Source organism: Eriocheir sinensis, unplaced genomic scaffold (assembly GCF_024679095.1).
Source record: "Eriocheir sinensis breed Jianghai 21 unplaced genomic scaffold, ASM2467909v1 Scaffold3, whole genome shotgun sequence".
In the NCBI taxonomy this organism is placed as follows: domain Eukaryota; kingdom Metazoa; phylum Arthropoda; class Malacostraca; order Decapoda; family Varunidae; genus Eriocheir; species Eriocheir sinensis.
Window position 1 is genome coordinate 836,811 of NW_026111609.1, and position 20,211 is coordinate 857,021.

Genomic DNA, 20,211 nt, shown 5'->3' on the forward strand with positions numbered 1-20,211 from the left:
ACAACTGCCAACAATAGGGTTAAACTAACCTGTCTCGCGACCAACTGTCCAATATCAGAAACCCTTAAGTAACTCGGACGGACTGCCCAGAAGGAAAATCGCCATACCGCTTAAGTAACATTTTCGGCCTGAATTGGCGAGTCCGCAAACTAACTCGCCAACTGTATTATTACCTGAACGATTCAGACATTACTTAAGAGCCTTCACCCGACGGTTCACCCGTTCACCCGACGCAACTAGACCGTCCCATTCTGAGTTGATATTCGACTAGCCCGCCTTGCTGGAGCGGGTCTTTCCTGAAAGAGGGCCGTGACGGAGCTGAAACCATGACTGGTCACTTAACACTGCCGGCGCAGCGCTCGACTCCATTAGATGGCTTAACATCACAAATGTTCGGGAAAGAAGCGCAACGGTTGGCCTTGGCCGCCAAAGTGTCCCCAAGAGGCCCAGACACTCGGAAAGACAGACAAACACGGACGGAGAGGTACCGAATACCACAGAGAGACGGACAGAGAGTCATTGACAGACAGAGATGGACAGACCCAGCTTGTCCATCACCCAACGACTCTCTTTCCTGCCGAAAGTTTTTTTTTTCCCGAACTCGGCCCTTAATAAGGCAATCGTGTTCACACCTAGTCTTAGAGGTGCCTCGCTGCCTCGAGGGGCGCTTGAGATGCCTTTCTGCCTAAAGGGCGTGCGCTTGAGCCAACGCAGTCACGAGATGTCCTCCTGAAGGGCTTTAATAAGGGGGTTGAAACTGGATAAACTCAGACTCAACAGGGACATAGGCAAAAATTGGTTTACTAACAGAGTGGTGGATGAGTGGAATGGGCTTAGCAGTCATGTGGTGAGTGTCAATACAATTCTCACATTCAAAAATAGATCAGATAATTTCATGGACAGCGATAATAGGTGGGGTTAGATACACGGGAGCTTAGGTTCAAAGGAGCTGCCTTGTACAGGCCTAAGGCCTCTTACAGACTCCTACGTTCTTATGTTCTTATGTTTTCAATATTAGATAGAGCTACGCTACACAGACCTGTATTTTATGTGTTTTGAGTGTCAAGTTTAACGGTGTTAATTATTTTTTGACAAGGCTGGAGGTTTCGTCACGCAACGTGATGGCGAAATCCTCCGGACACGAGCCTTGAATTTGCTTGCTTATTTACCCCCAGTGTGTGTAAGGGTGTGTGCCTCAAGACTACTCTTCTGGGGGGATTGTTTCCAACATTCCTTACCCTCAAAGTTTCTTACCCCCATATGTGTAAGGCTATGTGTAGGCCCTATCAGTTAAATAAAAGCTAGGACTGAGCCACTTCATGTTACTTAGGACGATGTCGGCTAGAGCAAGTTTAGGACTGAGACGTTTCATGTTACTTAAACGACAAAAACGAGATAAATCCCTTACTATCCTATGTAGGTAGGATATTCGACTATGGCTTTATTGTAAATAAACTATAGTACCCGTCGATAGTGCTAATTATTTGACAAGGCTGAAGGTTTCGTCACGCAACCTGATGGCGAAATCCTCGGGACACGAGCCTTGAATTTGCTTGCTTATTTACCCCCAGTGTGTGTAAGGGTGTGTGCCTCAAGACCACTCTTCTGGGGGGATTCTTTCCCATGTTCCTTATCTTCAAAGTTTTTTACCCCCATGTGTGTAAGGCTATGTGTAGGCCCTATTAGTTGAATACAAGTTAGGACTGAGCCACTTCATGTTACTTAGGACGATGTCGGCTAGAGCAAATTTAGGACTGAGACGTTTCATGTTACCTAAACGACAAAAAACGAGATAAATCCCTTTCTATCCTATGTAGGTAGGTCATTCGACTCTGGCTTTATTGTAAATAAACTATAGTACCCGTCATTAGTGCTAGCTATTTGACAAGGCTGGAGGTTTCGTCACGCAACGTGATGGCGAAATCCTCCGGACACGAGCCTTGAAGTTGCTTGCTTATTTACCCCCAGTGTGTGTAAGGGTGTGTGCCTCAAGACTACTACTCTTCTGGGGGGATTGTTTCCCACTTTCCTTATCTTCAAAGTTTTTTACCCCCATGTGTGTAAGGCTTTGTGCAGGTCCTATCAGTTGAATACAAGTTAGGACTGAGCCACTTCATGTTACTTAGGACGATGTCGGCTAGAGCAAGTTTAGGACTGAGACGTTTCATGTTACTTAAGCGATAAAAACGAGATAAATCCCTACTATCCTATGTAGGTAGGTCATTCGACTCTGGCTTTATTGTAAATAAACTATAGTACCCGTCGATAGTCTAAACAGCTTCAAAAACCTCATATGTGTGTAAGGGTGTGTGCAGGGGCCTTATCAGTTTAATAAAAACTAGGACTAAGCCACTTCATGTTACTTAGGACGATGAAAAGGACCCGTCGGTTAGAGCAAGCTTAGGACTGAGACATTTCATGTTACTTAAGCGACGAGAACGAGATAAATCCCTTACTATCCTATGTAGGAAGGTTATTCGACTCTGGCTTTATTGTAAATAATTTATAGTACCCATGGATAGTCTAAGCAGCTTCAAAACCCCCAGTATTTAAGAAAATGGCGATTATTGTGGAGATATTGCTCGAAAATTGATCAAAGTAGGCGTAGATGGTTTAAAATAGCAAAAGTGCACTATACCACTGAAGATCTAAGTTTCAGGGAAGCATGGGGCACTTAGTGAGTGTTGATACCATTCGGTTTCTTAGCATATTTGAGGTGTTCAGAAACCCACTTCAATTTGCGAATCAGCCAAGTTTGAGGTCATATTCTTGCTCGCCAGCTTCCAACGCCCCGGAAACACTGTTTACTGACTCTGTACATCCTATTTACAAGGGTGTTATGATATGAGCGGGACGGTCCAGGACAGTGTCCGAAAATTGTGTAAACTGTCCCGGTCCTTCTATAAAATCGACGGGTGAAAAGCGGGATTCGTCAATTCAGTGTACTTAAGCCGTTGATATCGCGTTGATGTGCGAAAAGTTGCATCGCTAGGGCTTCATTCAGTTCAGATTTGAGTTCGGCATGCAAAACTACCTTATACCTGTGAGTCTGCGTTTCCAGTGTTGAGTTCTTCTCGGTCGACCCCAAATATTACTTAAGAAAAATGACGGCCGAAACCGAAAAATCGAGTTAAAGTCCCTTCAAACACGTTGTATTTTGATGAGCTCCCATAATTTGATTCGTTAGTGCACCGCCCGCATCATATCCGAAAATGAGTTCAAAAGACTGCATACTAATGGTTTTATCGCTGGTTTCCTTTTTTCGTTCAAGTGGCCTAACATGTCAGGTGGAATCAATGTTACTTAAGAGCGTCTTTTGTGGTAGGTGTAGTTTTTTCGTGATTTTGACGAGACCGCGTTCATTCGACGCGCAATGGGTTGATACGTTAGTCACTCGAGTTTCGTGGGTCTCGGTGGCCTAGTTTTTGCACAATGGTGAAAAAAATGTTTAGGACCGTCTCACCCACCACGGTCCTATCCTATTTTGTTACTTAAGCGACCCCTTCAAGTGGTCACCCCACCTAACCCATTGTCGCTGTAGTCCCAGGACATGGCGCAATCGTATTCCCGGGGTCTGCCTCAGTTCCCGAGATATAGCCGGTTGTCGAAAACGGTCCGATACGAAAATTGGACTTTCGCAAATAGGACAGTCCCATGACGGTCTAAACCCAGCTCACGCTCCCTTTTTATGGGTGAACACTCCAACGCTTGGTGAATTCTGCTTCACAATGATAGGAAGAGCCGACATCGAAGGATCAAAAAGCGACGTAGCTATGAACGCTTGGCTGCCACAAGCAAGTTATCCCTGTGGTAAGTTTTCTGACACCTCTAGCTTAAAACGCATAAAGTCAAAAGGATCGATAGGCCCTGCTTTCACAGTCCGTATTCGTACTGAAAATCAGGATCAAGCCAGCATTTGCCCTTTTGCTCTACGCGAGGTTTATGTCCACGCTGAGCTGGCCTTAGGACACCTGCGTTATCGTTTGACAGATGTATCGCCCCAGTCAAACTCATCACCTGATAATGTCCTCGGAGCGGATCGCGGCGCTCCCTTGCTTCCGCCGCTTTAGTCTAGAAACAGGAGACAATCCCACGTGGGGAAGCTCCGATTCCGTCTCACCGAGTAAGTAAAGAAACGATCAGAGTAGTGGTATTTCATTGTCTCCGCACGGAGCAAGCCCCTGATGTGACGACCTCCCACTTATGCTACACCTCTGATGTCTCTCTACAAAATCAGACTAAAGTCAAGCTCAACAGGGTCTTCTTTCCCCGCTGTTAGGCGCAGGCCCGTTCCCCTGCCTGTGGGTTCGCTAGATAGTAGATAGGGAAGTGGGAATCTCGTTAATCCATTCATGCGCTTCACTAATTAGATGACGAGGCATTTGGCTCAACGGTCTCCTCCTCCCCTATTAGCCGCGCAGCTTATCCTCCACTCACTGTCTAATCCACAAAAGGAGCTTAGCGAGCGGGAACAAGGGCGGAGCCCCGCCGAACACAGGGAATCGTTCATCTTCATTTGGAAAGTATTCTGCCCATAGTTACTCCGCCGTTTACCCGCGCTTGGTTGAATCTCTTCACTTTGACATTCAGAGCACTGGGCAGAAATCAAATTGCGTCAACATCTGTCTTTGACCATCGCAATGCTTTGTTTTAATTATACAGTCGGATTCCCTGGTTCGTGTCAGTTCTGAGTTGATCGCTGGGCGCCAGCCGAAGTGGGTTTGGAGCGAGGACGACTGCTGCTACCTAACCGGCCGAAAGCCGGCAATAGAGAGAGCCGGAGCCCCCGCGCCCACGCAGCCTAGCACGTTCCACGGGAGGGCCAGAGACACGCCGGTCCGAGCTCTCGGCACGAGTGGCGAGAGGGCTAGAGCCGCCACCGCGAAATGCGAGCTACCGCACGCCGGGCTGTTGGCCCCACCTCGCATGAGCGTGTCCCGCCTGCGACCGGCGCTGCGCGAACCCTGCGGTGGTTCCCCAACACGCGCTGCCCCGCCGCGCCGGCCTTAGCGCGGACGGCGGAGTGGGACCGGGAGCGACCGTAGGGCCCCAACGACGCGGTGATCGCCTGCCGGCCGCTTTTGCGAACCCGGACCACACAAGCACCGCCGCACCGGCGAGCTGGTAACAAGGACAGCGCGACGCGAGGCCGCATTTGGAATGGGTCGCCGCCACCGGGGAAGGCGAGACAGTGCGGATGATCGGACACCGGCGACGTTGGTGCCGCAGGGTAGACGGCATCACCCATCACCGCGCGCAGCTCAGAGCCTCTGAGCCCAGGGCCAGGCCCGCTTCCCGCACAGGCCCGACTGGCCCGATCCTCAGAGCCAATCCTTATCCCGAATTTACGGATCTAATTTGCCGACTTCCCTTACCTACATTAGTCTATCGACCAGAGGCTTCTTACCTTGGAGACCGACTGCGGATATGGGTACGCACAGGCCCGAAACTGGGGTGCATCGCGGAGGCCGCGTGCGCACGTGCGCCGAGCCGTGACGCCGCAGAACGCAGCAGCAGACCCCCCCGCTTCGCCCCATGCAGTTACCTGCCTCGCATGTTTCACGGACCGGCAGTGGTACGCGGGACGCCGCAAGAATCGAGATGCTCTACGGCAGACCGTGTTACCAACACCCTTTCGCTCTGCGAGTGGCTTATAGGGTCACGGCGCCTTAAACATAAAAGAAAACTCTTCCCCGGACCACCGCCGATGGACGCAAGTTGGTTCCCGTTACCAGGTTCCTGCACCAAGGGCCGGCCCAAGAAGGAACCTAGTCCCGGTTGGCATCCAGGCCTGGTTACGAAATAAGTACCGTATTCCCTTTCACCACGAATTCCCATCGGCAACTGAGAATAATCTCTCACGGATGAGCCGCCACGGATGACGACAACTCGCTTGGCCGTTGCCTCTTAGCGTGGTATAAGGCTTTAGCCTTGGGCTTAGGAGCGACTTACCCATGTCCAACTGATGTTCACATGGAACCCCTCTCCACATCGGCCTTCAAGGGAAGTCTTTCTGGACTATTTGCTACTACCACCAAAATCTGCACCAGGGGCAGCTCCAGGCCGGCTCGCGCCGGATCCCTTCAGCGCTCACCCCTGCGACCCTCCTACTCGCTGGGGCTTGGGGGCCTGGGCTCCCCCCGGTGAGGAGGGGAGCTTGGCCTTTAGTGCCACCGGCGGTCGAGTATCGGGAGAATGCTTGAGCACCATACCATTTTATGGGCTAGTTGCTTCTGCAGGTGAGTTGTTACACACTCCTTAGCGGATTGCAACTTCAATGGCCACCGTCCTGCTACCAACGTCTTTCGATGGGGTCTAGATGAGCATTCGTTTAGGCCCCTTAACTCGACGTTTGGTTCATCCCACAACGCCAGTTCTGCTTACCAAAATTGGCCCACTAGATACTCGGATTAGTCGCCGAAGCTTCAGCGCTCAAGCAAGCTCGGCATCTCAGCCATTTAAAGTTTGAGAATAGGTTGAGGACGTTTCGTCCCCAAGACCTCTAATCATTCGCTTTACCGGATGAAACTCCTCCGTTTCCGCGAATACCAGCTATCCTGATGGAATCTTCGGAGGGAACCAGCTACTAGATGGTTCGATTAGTCTTTCGCCCCTATACCCAGCTGTGACAATCGATTTGCACGGACCTCCACCAGAATGTCCTCTGACTTCATCCTGGCCAGGCATAGTTCACCATCTTTCGGGTCCAACATGTTTGCTCATGGTACTTGCCGACAGCACGCGTGCTAGGCCACTCTAGACAGAGCAGGATCGGAAAGGCAAATGAGAGCCGAAACACCCACCCGAAGCCCGCCTGACGCGCGGCGCGCCAACCGAGAGCCCAAGCAACGCTTGCGAGGCCAACAACAGATTTGCACGACGGCGTCGAATGGCAAGTCCCGGGCCTGCGCCCCCCTGCGTACAAGCGCCTCCCGCGAAGGAGACGGACCACCGTGCGCACCGAGCACCCGCGAGGCCGGAGGTAAGCGACGGGGTAAGGGGACTCACCCCGCGCACCCCCCTCGACCACGCTTTGGGATGGGAAACTCGGCGGCAGCGGCCGGTCGGGGATCGGCCCCGGAGGACGCCGACCGAGGCCCGAAGACCCCGGGACGCTCCCCTTTCACTTTCATAACGCCTCTGGGTTTAGTGCGCCCAATGACTCGCACACATGTTAGACTCCTTGGTCCGTGTTTCAAGACGGGTCGGGTGGGTCACCGACCTTTTGCACGCCGCGAGAGGGTTTGCCCCTCTACTGCACGACCGTCGCAGGGCAGCCAGGACACCAGAGCTTTCCCTCTTCGACCGCGTAAACGCAGACGTCGGGGTACCAATCCGCCTGGGCCTTCGACGTCCCCAGCAACGGGTCGCGGCGACCTACATCACGAGGGGAAATACGCCCGCCGGCGCCGGCTCGGACGTGGGCACGCCCAAGGGTTCCTGGGTCGCATAAGCGAATCCCGCCCCCCAGCAAGCTTTGGCCGACGAGCCGAATCCCCTCGCTTCGACCTTCGAGGTCCCACCCGTTTGGCCCTTAACGGTTTCACGTACTCTTGAACTCTCTCTTCAAAGTTCTTTTCAACTTTCCCTCACGGTACTTGTTCGCTATCGGTCTCGTGGTCATATTTAGCCTTATATTGAGTCTACCACCTGCTTAGGGCTGCATTCTCAAGCAACCCGACTCTACGGAGGGGCCCTTTCCGACAATATCTCGCGTACCCTCGCGGGCTCCGCCACACCGGCCTGTCACCCTCCATGGGTAGTGGCCGCTTTCAAGCATAACTTTGGCGGTGAGAGACTGCGTGCCGGACCCTCCGAAACGCAACACCCCTGGCGCCGGGTCACGACGCCAGGTTATGCGCTGGGCTCTTCCCGGTTCAGTCGCCCTTACTAAGGGAATCCCTGTTGGTTTCTTTTCCTCCGCTTATTAATATGCATAAATTTGGCGGGTACTCTACCCTAACACGAGGTCGACATTGGAGTAGCAGCAATAAGAGATCCTTGTTGCTGGCGGGAGGGGAGGAGTTGATTCGCTCTTCAGCTCGTCGGTCCCTTCCTTTGAATAATGGCGGCCAGTCGGCGGTGGTGCACACAGACACGCGGGACGTGATCCCGCGGTTATTTCCGTCTGCTCGCAGCAAGGAGAGGTAGGGTGATCCGGGTTAGTCGAGTAAATAACCGGCCCGGTCGCCTTCTCCTGCCTATCACGCAAAGCAGAGCCACCTTAGTCCGTCCGACTCATAGCGCCACAGGTTGGGGTTCCGAAACGAGACAGGACACGGATAGCGACAACAGCAGACGAGGAGGAAGAAGAAGAAGAGGCAGTCCCGAGACCAAGTCCCGAGGAGACCACCTCCTCCTTCTCCTCCCCGCTGTGTCCATAAGCTCCGTGTCACCGACGTACGCGCCCGTCAGAGACGTGACGCGGCCGGTAACCATTCATGGCCTTAAGGGAACGCCCGCTAGTCGCAACAGGTGAAACTCCCCAATGCGGTCGATGTCATAGCTGACAAAGCCGATGCATGGAATGTATATCCGACCCTCGTGTAGGAGTGTCGGCAGCACATAGAGTGCCGCCCCCGTAATGTGCGTTCGACTTGTCGATGTATCTGGTATTCTTGCGATTCACATACCGACACGCAGCTTACTGCGGTCTTCATCCACCCACGAGCCGAGTGATCCACCGTTAAGAGATGTATTTTTGTTTTACGTCGGACGCTGCCGACTCTCATCAGACTTCCGCCGTCTCTGCCTCGGGAGACGATGTGGGAAGACATAGTGTCTAGGGTTTGACTGTGTGTTTATTCCACCCGGGGAAGGGTTGGTTTAAGAAGAGTAGTCGCCGGCTGGGGCGTCGGAAGCTCTGCCCGCTGCGGATGCTCTGCCCGCCTCACGCCAGCGACGCTTGGTTGGTCCTCGCCTTCGCCTCGCACGAGCCGAAGGGAGGGAAGGATGGGCTTCCAGACCGGGACAGTCTGAGTCCCGGCCACCCAGCGTGCTTGGTTTTAGTTTTTTGCCAGCGTCGGGCAAACACGTTAATGATCCTTCCGCAGGTTCACCTACGGAAACCTTGTTACGACTTTTACTTCCTCTAAATGATCAAGTTTGAACATCTTTCCGTCAGTTCGAGGCGCTGAAAGCCCAGTGGGCCCGGCATCCAAGAGCGCCAGTCCGAAGGCCTCACTAAATCATTAAATCGGTAGTAGCGACGGGCGGTGTGTACAAAGGGCAGAAACGTAATCAACGCAAGCTCATTTTGTCTTGCGCTTACTGTGAATTCCTCGTTCATGGGAGACAATTGCAAACCCCAATCACTATCATGAAAGGATTTCAACGGGTTACCCGCTCCTCTCGGAGGGGGAGGACACGTTTATCCCTTCAGTGTAGCGCGCGTGTGGCCCAGAACATCTAAGGGCATCACAGACCTGTTATTGCTCAATCTCGTGCGACTAAAGTTGCCGCTTATCCCTCTAAGAAGAAGCTGCGAACTGGACACCAATTGCTGGAGATCCGTCGACTAGTTAGTAGGCCAGAGTCTCGTTCGTTATCGGAATTAACCAGACAAATCGCTCCACCAACTAAGAACGGCCATGCACCACCACCCACCGAATCGAGAAAGAGCTCTCAATCTGTCAATCCTTCCGGTGTCTAGGCCTGGTGAGGTTCCCCGTGTTGAGTCAAATTAAGCCGCAGGCTCCACTCCTGGTGGTGCCCTTCCGTCAATTCCTTAAGTTTCAGATTTGCAACCATACTTCCCCCGGAACCCAAAGACTTTGGTTTCCCGGAAGCTGCCCACCGGGTCATGGGAAAAACGCCGGCGGATCGCTGGTCAGCATCGTTTATGGTTAGAACTAGGGCGGTATCTGATCGCCTTCGAACCTCTAACTTTCGTTCTTGATTAATGAAAACATCCTTGGGAAATGCTTTCTCAGTAGTTCGTCTTGCGACGGTCCAAGAATTTCACCTCTAGCGTCGCAATATGAATGCCCCCGCCTGTTCCTATTAGTCATTACCTCGGGTTCAGAAAACCGACAAAATAGAACAGAGGTCCTATTCCATTATTCCATGCATAGGCATTCAGGCCGTTAGTGTAGCCTGCTCTGAGCACTCTATTTTTTTTTCAAAATAAACTCTGCCGGCCACGCGGGACACTCGATGAAGAGCACCCCGTGCGAGCCAGCGGGCTGTTGAGGCTGTTCGGAGCGTGACAGTATGCACCGGGCGGTGAACCGTCAGTCCAGAACTGGTGCCCTGCTGATCCTGTGCCTAAGGCAGCTAGAAGAGCCCCCCTTGTGCATATAGCCGCGGGGTTCACCTTCACGCAGGGCAGCGTCTGGGGCGTTGGCCAGAAAAGGATATAGGATGAGAGGGGGAAGGGGGTAAAGGCAAAGAGATGCGGAGTAGGTAAAAAAACAAACACAATATCTCTTTCTGTTTGAGCAAGGGCTCTTTGTTGTGTCAGCGGGGGATGGCGGAAACCGATGGTGTTCCAGCCGCGATGATGCAGTAGATGAATCCTCGACGTTTCCTGGTTGCAGTCGCGTCGTAGCGAGCTACAGCGCCAGCAGCAGCAGCAACAGAGTCAGGGAGGCAGCATCAAAAGTAGCACCAGAAGGGAGTGTGGGAAGAGCGGCAGTCTCCCGTCGCGAGGCCTGGCCTGCTCCGGGTGCAGCGCGGACCAATAGGGAGCGCGGTTGGAGTAGTGGGCCTTCCTTCCTTCCTTTTCGTTTCGAGGGTTGTTAGCCCTCGCGGGCTGTATGCCATAGGCTGGCCCGTCTCTCTCTTTAATCTCTCTAAGCCATGGACGCGCCCCGCCCAAAAACGCCAGAGCCGCACCCAGCGCGGCTCCAACGGCCAGTGCGCAGCGTACAATGAGAGACCGACCCAACCCCACTCCAGGTCCCAAGGACTGAAAGGTGTGAATATTTGAAAATAAGGAAGTCAGAGGCCGATAGTGGTTTGTACGTATATTTTGCGGAGTGGATGGTGTGAGAAGTACTCCGTATAGCGGAGGGACCTTTTGATAGGGTCCAGCCTTGATAGTCGGAGGGAGGCGAGCGGAACGGAGGGGATTCCATGAGGGTAAAAGGCGGCACAGTTAGATAACAGGAGGAAGAGACCTTTGCATAGCAAAGGGATCATTTATTTAAAGTGGGTCATTCGAACCACGCAAGTAAAGTGGGAGGCATTAGAAACATACCTTTTTGGTGGGGTCCAGCAAGAGGAGGTGAGCGGAACGGAGGGGATTGCAGGAGACCGAAAGGTTGAACAGTAAGTGACAGGTGGAAGGGTCCTTTGTATAGCAAAGGGATCATTTGTTTAAAGTGGGTCATTCGAACCACGCAAGTATAGTCGAAGGTGTTGGAGAGTGGAGAAAAAAAAAAAAAAAAAAAAGCGCCGGCCAGGCGACCGCCCCCTCGGCCACTGCTCTTAGCTTGCGCCAGAGTACGGCAGTGGACACACTGGCGTCGAGTGAGCCGCACCACTTCAGCCAGTGCTCCTCCTGCATTCTGGCCGCAGTCGCCCTAGCCAGTCGGATGGCAGCCCTTAACAGATCTCTCGTCGCCTCAGTGTTGACCCGGCGGTTGAGTTTCAGGGCCTGATTTACGCGGTGGTTGGCCTCGCGTAACTCGGGGCAGTAGTACCATCGGTCCTTACGGCCCGGCACCAAAGGTTGCGAGCGGGGTATCGCCCCGTCTGCCGCCCGCCGGAAGGCGTCAATCAGGCGCATCTCCGCCCCCTCTGTGTCGTCGACGTCTACCCTAAATCTCGCCCAGTCCGCTCGGCCTAGGTTCCAGCGCACCGGTGTGGGAGGTAGCAGTGGTGGCGGAACCGGAAGGTTGACGAGGGTTGCAAGGTGGTCCCTCGCAATACTGTGGTGGATGGCCCACGTCGCCCCGACGTCGAGCGGCCGCGTGACCATGGAAATATCTAGCACCCCTCCCCTGACGTGCGTTGGCTCCCCCGTGTTCAGGAGGGCGACCTGAGGCACCTCCTCCAACGCTGAGGCGAGGTGCCGCCCAGCGCGGTTTCTCCTCCTGCTCCCCCACCTCTTATGGTGGGCGTTGAAGTCGCCCCCCATGAAGGTGGGCTCATCGTTAGCGAGGGAGAGGAGCTCTGTGAAGTCCGGTACAGCAATTAGATCGCTGTACACGCAGTAAAATGTGATAGTTGTGCTCGGCAAGGCCACTTAATAATAGCGACGGTACTCAAGTCGGACGTCGAACCGAGAGTGTTCTCGGACGCGGCCAAGCAGGTAGTGGGAAACCTCTTCCCGGAAACTCCGGCCCGGCCTCTTCAGGCTCCATCCCCCAGCGATCCGCCATCAAACCCATCCACGCCGCCCCCTCGTGCTCTGAAGACCCCCCCTCCTCCCTCGTGCGCGCGAACAGCTCCGCGCCCCTACCGACCCCCCTGCCCGTTGCAACCAGCCAGCATTCTCCGTGGCACCGCCCCCTGCTCCCACCTCTCTGAACGCGGGCGGGCTGCCGACCCGGTGGTGGACCTGGACCCACGCTCCAGAAAGCTGTCCATGTAGATGCCCACCGCCTCACGGTCCTACAATGGAACATCTGTGGCATCCGTTGTAGGTCCAACCTCTTGCGTGCCGCAATGGCGCGAGAGTCTCTGGATGTGGTTCTCCTGCAGGAGACGCTCCTTCCAGAGGAGCGCGTGCCCTTCTTCCGGGGATACCAGTCTTTTTACCTCCCTGCCGTGGCCGGTCAGACACGCGGGTGTGGTATCTTGGTCAAGGATTCACTTCCTTGTTCTCGAGTGCGGCACCCCGTGGCTTCCGGCGACGGCGTGGAGGTATTGGCTGTCACCATCGCGCTTGCCCGGACGCGCCTGACTTTCTATTGCATCTATTGTGGGCCGGCGGCGGAGGAGCCTTACTTCGGTGAGCTGTTCACGCTTGCCAGCGAGGAGGCCACCTTCATCGGGGGAGATTTTAACGCTCACCACGAACGATGGGGCGATGCCAGGCGCAACCGGATAGGGCGCCTCTTATCTGCTACCCTCGACGAGACCCCTCGAGTGTCCCTCCTTAACACTGGTAAGCCGACACACCTAGCGGGGGAGGTCTTAGACCTCTCCTTTGTGTCGAGGCCCTTAAGGGTAGACGCGGCATGGTAGCTCCACCACCACTTCGTGAGCGACCACATCGCCTCCGTGGTCACCCTCCGGTACTGCCGCCCGTTATCCCTCCCCGTCCACCTTGCTGGAATCTCGGCAGGGCGGACTGGGATTAATTCCGCCACTGTCTAACCACCCACCTGGCCGAAACTCCCCGCCCTGCCGAGGTTGACGCTGCCGAGGCCCGCCTGTTCGCCGCCTTCCACTCCGCGGCGGACTCCGCCATACCCGTCTCCCAGGGACAGGTGGTACTATGACGAGGAGATCCGGGAGGTAAACCACCGCGTCAACATGGCGAGAAAGCTCAACCGCTGCCATAACACCGAGGAGACTCGACGCCTCCTGCTGGCCGCGGGCCGTATAGCCAGGGTAACGACCGACCGGGTGAAGGAGGAGCGTTGGCTCGCCTGGTGCGCCTCCCTCGACTCCGCCACGCCTGTCTTCCTCCTCTGGCGAAAGATTCGCTCCATTAGCCGAGGGGCCGTTACCAGACCGGCGCTTCACCCCCGGCCTCGGGAGGCTGAACGCCTCGCCGAGCTCTTCGCCTCCCGTTCTGCCTCCGCTCGTCTCCGCCCTGCGGTCCAACTGAGGCAACGCCGGGTAAACCCTGGAAGGTGGCTGGCGTACCAGCGGGCTTGCCTCCTGTAACATCCAGCGGATGCTGCCATTCTCGTCCATGAGCTCCGGCGTGTTATTCCGGGCCGCAACACATCGCCAGGGGAGGACAAGATCAGCTATTCCATGCTGCGCAATGCTGGTCCTGCCATGGAAGCGGAGATACTCCACCTCTTCAACGCCTCCTACGCCTCTCGCACTGTCCCCGCTGCCTGGAAGTCCGCTGTCATTGTCCCCATCCCGAAGGCATAAGAAAATAAGAACATAAGAACGCAGGAGTCTACAAGAGGACGGTAGGCCTGTACAAGGCAGCTCCTATGACCCTAAGCTCCCGTGTATCTAACCCCACCTAATATCGCTGTCCATGAATGTATCTAGTCTATTTTTGAGTGTGACAATTGTATTGGCACTCACCACATGACTGCTAAGCCTATTCCACTCATCCACCACTCTGTTAGTAAACCAATTTTGCCTATTTCCCTGTTGAATATGAATTTATCCAGTTTAAACCCATTACTTCGTGTCCTACCCGGTTCTCTTACCAACAAAACCTTATGAATGTCTCCCTTATTAAAGCCCTTCATCCATTTATAAACCTCGATCATGTCTCCACGCACCCTTCGCCTTTCTAGAGAATGCAAGTTTAACTGTTTGAGTCTTTCCTCGTATGGCAAGTTTATCAACCCCTGAATCATCTTAGTCATCCTCCTCTGCACCGATTCTAACATTTTGATATCCATTCTATAGTAAGGTGACCAGAACTGAACCGCATAGTCAAGATGAGGTCTAACTAATGCTAAATATAGTTTGAGGAAGACTTCGGGGCTGCTGTTGCTTACGCTCCTTGAAATAAATCCCAGTACCCTAGTAGCTCGATTTCTAGCTTGAATGCATTGTGCCCTTGGACGGAGATCAGAGCTCACTAAGACCCCTAAATCCCTCTCGCACCCAGACCTGCTTATGAGAGTGTCATTTAATCAATATTTATGTGAGGGGTTGTTCCTACCTACACTCAGAATACTGCACTTCCCTACATTGAACTCCATCTGCCATTTATCCGCCCAGTCATACAATCTGTTGAGTTCACCCTGGAGAATAATAGCGTCCTGATCCGACTCAATTACTCTACCGATCTTGGTATCATCTGCAAATTTACTAACATCACTACTAATTCTTGTATCTTAGTCATTGATATAAATAATAAACAAAAGTGGACCTAATACCGAACCTTGTGGGACCCCACTCGTAACACCTCCCCAGTCAGATCTTTTACCATTGATTTGCACTCTTTGCTTCCTATTACTAAGCCACGCCTTGACCCAGTTCAAAACTTTACCCTCTACTCCGTGAGCCTGTAATTTAAGCCCCGTGCTTGAGCACCCCGGTATTGAGGAGAGCGACCCCAGGCACGTCCTCCAAAGCCGCGGCAAGGTGGCGTCCGGCGCGGTTCCTCCCCCTGGTCCCCCACCTTTCATGGTTGCCGTTGAAGTCGCCCCCGATGAAGGTGGGTTCGTCGGTGGCCAGGGAGAGGAGATCGGTGAAGTCGGGCTCGGCACGTGGCCCGATATACACGCAGTAGAACGCGACACACGCGCTCGGCAAGGTCACCATGACTGCCAATACCTCCACGCCGGCACCGCACAGCACGGGGCGATGCCCTCGAGAACAGGGAAGTACATCCCTGACCAAGATAGAACACCCACGCGCCGCACCGGCGACGGCAGGGAGGTAAAAGGCCCTGTAGCCCTTAAAAGGCACCGACTGGACTTCCCGAAGGAGAGTCTCCTGTAATAAATAAGATGACATCAAAGCCGTCGGTGCCGATCGCGGCTCTCAGGAGGTTAACCTTGCCGCGAACGCCGCATACGTTCCACTGCAGTACGCTTAGCGGCCGGTCGCCGAGGAGGCCCCCGGGGTGGTCACAGGGGCCGCCGCGCGCGAGGGGGCCGGCCTCCGGCGCTTCGGGGTCACCATGCGATTGGGCTGCGGGATGCGGGAGCGGGTTGGAGCCGCCCGCACTGGGATGTGTGAGCGAGGCTTGGCGGTCTGGGTTGCCTGCGCCGGCTGGGCCACCGAGACGGCGGGTGCCACCGCTGGCTGGGAGGACCGGGAGGGCGTGTCGACCTCCATGCGGGCCTCCCCCACGGGAGGTGGAGAGTCATCGCTGGCTCGGGTCTGCGCAGTTGGAGGCTCAGCAGCTGGAGTTTGCAGCGGGGTGGCGGGAGACGCGGCCGGACTAGCTACGGTGTGGAAGCATTCCTCCACCGTCGCCTTCGCGATTACTCGTAGCGTCGCCTCGTCCGGTGTAAGCTGTAGGAGGCCGGTCAACGCCAGAGTGAAGCCCGTCAGCATCCCTTCTAGCGCAGCCCAGGTGACCATGACATGGCGCTCAGGGACATGGCGCTCAGGGGGGGCGCGGTTCCTCCACGCGTTCCGCGCTGGGGGAAGGCCGGTGGAGGCAGATCGGGAGTGAGTTAAAAGGAGCTGCCTCGTACAGGCCTGCCGGCCTCTTGCAGACTCCTGCGTTCTTATGTTCTTATGTTCTTATGCTGCACGGAGGGGCCCGAGGCGGACGCCGGGCGTGGGGGCGGGGCAGGTGTTGAGGTGGAGGCCGCTTGCGTTTGCGTGGCGGGCGGTGGAGGAGGCGTGGCGGGCGGTGGCACAGCCGGAGCAGCGTTGCCGCGAGATGCGCCCGGTGGTGGGAGGACCGGGAAGTGCTCTTGGGAGGCGAGCGTTGTCTTGCCGGGTGGGGCGGGCTGACGCTGGGACCTCGAGCGGGACCGCCCGGTCCACGCCGGCCGAGAGGGGTTGTGCGCCGCACGCCACTCCTCCTGTCGCAGTATTCCCCGGTCCACTATCTTCAACCGGGAGGGGCAGTGGCGGATCCATGAGTTATGACGCTGGCGACAGTTGGGGCAGAGGGTGGGCACATTCTAGCCGGCCTTGTATTTCGTCAGGCAGGCCTCCGTCATGTGCGGCCCCGAGCACATGCCGCACACCGCCTGGCGATTGCAGCGGGTGCGATGGTGGCCGTACTGCTGGCATCGATAGCACCGCTGGTGCTCGGTGTTGAAGGAGCGCGTATAGAAGATGCCCCAGCTCCCTAGGTCGAGCATGCCCGGCAGGGGGCCCCTCACCGAGATGACGACCTGCCTCGTGGCAAGGTTGTCCCGCGTCAGGCACCGCTCCGACGTGACGACGCTCGGGTGTCGGAGGAGAGCCTTGAGAGGCATGGCTACCGGGTAAGTGGTCACCACCCCCTTGGTGGTTGCGTCGCACATCAGCCGCAGCTTCACCGCCTTCCCGTGCACCGGTTGGTGTCCAGGAGGGCGCGGAGGGCTTCCTCGGAGGGCGGGGTGACCAGCACGCTGCCGTTCTCCAGGAAGCGCATCTGGAAGCGGTGCCCGAGTTTCTCATCCAGGGCCTCCGCCAAATCGAGGGCAGTCTTGAATCCCGGTGTAGGAGGGACGACAACCTTGGATCTGACAGGGGCCGTAACAGCTTGGTGGGTAGCAGCCTGCTCGGGGTGCGAAACGGCACCGAGCAGGGTGGTATGGGCAGCGGCGGAGGCAGGTAGGGCAGTAGCGACGGAGGCACGAGAGGGAGCAGCGGTGGAGGCAGGTGAGGTGGCAGCAGCAGTAGTACGGGGGAACGGCTTCGGGCGTGAGCCGCTGGGCAGAGTGGGGGTAGCATAGGTCGGAGAGTTAACGGTGCCAAGTGGCGAGCGGGAGCGGGAAGGGGAAAGTGGGGGAGGTGGGCTGGAGCGGTGGGTACGGTCAAGCACCTTCCCCACTACCACACAATCCTCATCAGAAGAGTCGGGGAGCGGGATAAGGGCCGCCTCATCGGCCTCACTCCCCGACTCAAGGCGTAGCTGCTTATCTGAGGGCGACTCGGAGTCGGAGCTCTCCTAGTCGCTAGCGGGGCGGACACGCTTGTCCGTGGACATCCTAAAGACAAGACAGCCCGGGGGCTGGAACACAGCTAGACACATAATAATAAAAAAAAAAGTATAACAAAAACTAGCCTACGGGGAGAGAGGTAACCTACGTCAGCAGAGGGCTACAGCCAGCCCACCCTCTAAAGGGCTCGGCAGGCGCCGCTGTCGCCCCTTCCGGGTCTTGGGGAACCTAACAATAACCCTGGTGTTTCCTTTAACCACCCCTTTATCCCCTTTGGTGTTCGGCTTCGTACTACACCAGGGTCTGAAGGCTCAATCACACAAACAAAAGACACACACAAAAAAACGCACAAGCACACAGCAGCAGGAAGGCTGCAGTCGCGTGTAACTTGCGACGCGTGACCAGTGACACGTAGACAGTGTACACTGGCACGGCAGAGCGAGGAGCAGGGTGAAGTGTGCAGCGCGGGGCAGGGAGTCGGCGCGCGCGAGGTGGAAGGCGCGTGGTGAGGGCTGGCAACTCTGGAGGTGACACGTGAACAGGGACAATAGCTGAAAAGCGCCGGGTTGTGAAAGTCTTTCGTGACCGAGGCTCAGGACAAGCGATTGGTCTTTGAGGCGTTTTCAAGACCCTGTGGGGGCGAACTCCCAGTGTTGGAGGCATCTAACACAGCAGTATCTAATTTCCATGCACAATTTTTATACAACTCAATTTATGGTCACAATTTAAGTTATTTCGAAAGCGCTTTTAATATTTGCCCAAACTGTTAACTCGCTTAAATTTGTAACAATGTCTTCGAACCTTAAGTGTGACGTCTGTCCCGGACGTTTTGCAGCTCAGTTCTTCCAGCTGAGTAAAACTTGCCGCCTCTGCGTTCAAAGATTACATCTTCAGAAGGCTGTGACTGAATGGAAAGTCAAGCACAATGAACTTGAAAAAAAAATTGTAGCCCTTCAGGAATTTGTTTTAACTAATGTGGCAGTGACTCCACCATCGATGGAGGAAAGGCCCTCCACCGAGACTGTGCCCTCTCCAGACGACCCTCCTGCTTCACGGGAGGACGTGTTACCTGCCTCACAGGTTGACTCCCAGCCTGCCTCACAGGATAACCCCCAGCCTGCCTCACAGGCTAACCCCCAGCCTGCCTCACAGGCTAACCCCCAGCCTGCCTCACAGGCTAACCCCCGGCCGGCCTCACAGGCTGACCCCCAGCCTGCTTCACAGGCTAACTCCCAGCCTGCCTCAGAGGACTACTTCCAGCCTGCCCCACTTAACGCTTCTCTTCCTGCTTCACAGGATGTCGGGTTCCAACCTGTAAGGAATGGAGCCAAACCGAAGCAGGCAACCAAGGATTTACTGACCCCCACTACCTTCAATAGGTTCCAGGTGCTAGCAGACACCATGGAGGATGAGTTCGAGACTCGCCTAGTTGGGGACTCCATGGTGCGTGGCCAGCTGGTTGAGTTCTGTGGTCGTTCATCAAACGGCAGCATAAAATGTTACTGCTATCCAGGTGCCAGACTGGACGACATCACTGCAGCGTGCGATGATGTCACGAGAAATGCCGACCGAAACACCCTTTTTGTCATTCACGCGGGGACAAATGACGTAAAGACAACTCTTTCTGAGGAACTGCTTGAGAAATACAGCCGCATGATCAAGCAGTATAAACGTAAAACGGATGCCAGTAACATCATAATCTCAGGAATCCTCCCGAGGGTCGGTGCCGAATCTAACTTTTACAGTAAGACCTTCAGCACAAACAACAGACTTCAGTCCCTTTGCTCACATGAAAACGTCCAGTTCGCTAACTTGTGGAACAATTTTTACTACGATTCAGACTTGTTCCTTCCTGATGGCATTCACTTAAACCCTTTTGGAGCAGCCCGTTTCGGGAGGTTGCTCTGTGACCAAGTGGCTCTTCGAAAGCCAAAAAACGCGGAGGCGAGAACACCAGCAGCTCCACCGTAAGGGTGCACTCAAACCGATAAACTCCCGACTCGAATCACATTAAAGCTTGCTATGTAAACGCTCGTAGCCTACGTAACAAATTTGAAGACTTAGAAGTCCTCGCAGCTACAAATCATTATCACATCATCGGAGTCACAGACTTTTGGATAGACACTTCAAATAGACAATTCATTGCGGAATATAGATTACCGGGTTATACCATTTTTAGTCATGAAAGAGAGAACAGACAGGGTGGAGGCTTTATCTTTTATATCCACAACTCTCTCCATCCAGTATCCGTGAAAACAGATATTATAACCAATGCAGACACGGTCTTCATTGAAATTAAAAATAAATCTCGTAAAATAGTAATTGGACTTGTCTACAGACCGCCAAGGCAGACTCTTGATATCGACCACGCATTAAGTGAATTATTATTAGAAACAAGTAGCAGTTGCGAGGCAGTAATTGTTGGGGACTTTAACTTGCCAGTGAAAAGATGGGGTGAACCGTTGAACTGTCATACAAGGCTCGACCTGTACACAAATTTACTAGAAAGTGATTTGCATCAACACGCTCAAGAACCGACTCGGGAAAATAATATACATGA

At 54.7% G+C, this 20,211-nt stretch overlaps 2 pseudogenes; both read right to left on the reverse strand.

Moving 5' to 3' along the window:
* Positions 1 to 3,610: 3,610 nt before the first annotated feature.
* On the reverse strand, positions 3,611 to 7,973 carry LOC126991563 (large subunit ribosomal RNA; annotated as a pseudogene).
* Positions 7,974 to 8,536: 563 nt separating this feature from the next.
* On the reverse strand, positions 8,537 to 8,695 carry LOC126991562 (5.8S ribosomal RNA; annotated as a pseudogene).
* Positions 8,696 to 20,211: the final 11,516 nt, after the last annotated feature.